This window comes from Pteropus medius, unplaced genomic scaffold (genome assembly GCF_902729225.1).
Source record: "Pteropus medius unplaced genomic scaffold, Ma_sr-lr_union100, whole genome shotgun sequence".
Lineage (NCBI taxonomy): Eukaryota > Metazoa > Chordata > Mammalia > Chiroptera > Pteropodidae > Pteropus > Pteropus medius.
The window spans coordinates 8307393-8309113 of record NW_024342644.1 but is presented as its reverse complement, the minus strand read 5'-3'; positions in this window follow the sequence as shown (position 1 = coordinate 8309113).

Sequence of the window (1721 nt, the reverse complement as noted above, 5' to 3'; positions counted from 1 at the left end):
GAGGTATGCCTGTAATCATTTTGCAGAGGTTATAATCAAATCTAAGCTTTCAAAACTGAGAAAGTGTAAAACTCAAGGAGGTTTACTTAAATTATGCTAACTTTGCTAAAATTGGATAAATTCCAAGTATGATCTTGATGTATACTTGAATATACAGTTTAGTAAATTCACAAAGCTATTAGTACCCTTGTCAGTCAGGCTTGTATGATCCACCCCTTACCCAAAATCAAGACTGTTCCCATTTTTATTTCTAACCCTGAAATTGATTATTGTTAGATATGAGTTCAAATAAATTGATCCGAATAAATTTATTTCTTCTTAATTAAAACTTCATGTACAAAATCCAAAGCCTTTCTATTTTGTTTTTAAAATATTGTATGTCCTTACCTCACACATAGAACTTAGAATCTGAAAAATTTAAATCTATTATCTTACATTTTCTAATTTATAATAAATGCTTTTTAGTTATGTCAGTTTGGATCTTCCAGAAGCAGATGCCAAGATGTGATTAAATGTGAAAGAGATTTATTGGGGGTGGGAAGAGGTACATCCATGAAGGATAAAGGGGAAGGGAGCAGAAAGTGGGGAAGTCTTCATATCACATTGCAGGTATGACTTCTGTGAAAGAAATGGGAGGATTGGGTAAGGTAGACTTCATAAAGCAGTGCAGTTCTGAAAAAGCTAGATGGGGATTTAGTTTCCAAGCAAAGATCCCCTGTAGGAGCCCACATGGGACAGAAATGACCTAGCTCTAGAATTCTCGCCATGCTCAGTTAATGGCTGGGAGCATGGGAAGAGCTGGAGGATGTCATTCATTCAGACACCCATGCCCAGACTTAGGGTGATGTGAATGAGGCATTCAATTTCGGCACAAAATTTTGGCCAAAAAACTCGGAAATATTTTGGTGCAACATTTTTAAATTTGGTATCTCAAAATACCAAAATTTTGAATAAAGATAGCATTATTTTACTGACTTTTCCTGTTGCCTCAGACTGCTTTATGGCTCAACACTGCTGATTCACTGCCTCCTCAAAAGGTAGGTTTTTCACACCAGTACAAGAATATTGCATACTTTTACATATAAAACGTGCTTCTTATATGTAAAATTTTTTGCACACCATATAATTATGACATTACTCGCTAGCAGGTTCCTTGATGTCTGGGGCCATGTCACAATCTTTCGGGCCTGACACCGTAGGTACTTAAATGTTTACTGAAAAATAAACGTGGGGAGAAGAGGCGTTGAATAGGAAAAAACCGCAGACAACTGTTCCTTTAGTTAATTTCAATTTGTCGAGCCATTCGCAAACATCTTCCTTGTCCTGAATTGTTCCTTTAGCTGGCCCTAATTTTGGCCTGAGGGTCCGTGTCCCCAAGTTGGGCCGCATCCACAACCAGCCAGCTTCGAGGCTGTAGAAACCGCTGAGCGTTAGGGTATCTCTAGAACCTGCCCTCGGGCCACTCCAGGACACAAGTTAGTAATTTCCGCCAGGCTGCCCGGAACGTCATCAGCCACAGGCGCTTCCTGTGAGTGCTCAGAACTCTAGAACACCGGGGAGCTTTCCTCTCGCCCACGGGAGAAAACCGACACGGCGAGCGCGAGAAGGAGCCGCGTAGCTGGGGCCGCACAGGGCGCAGTGCCGCCGAAGGCCTGCGGGGGGCGCGCGCGGCCCGGCCCAGAGGGGGCGGGGAGCGCGGGGGAGGGCGGTGCGCTCGGCGC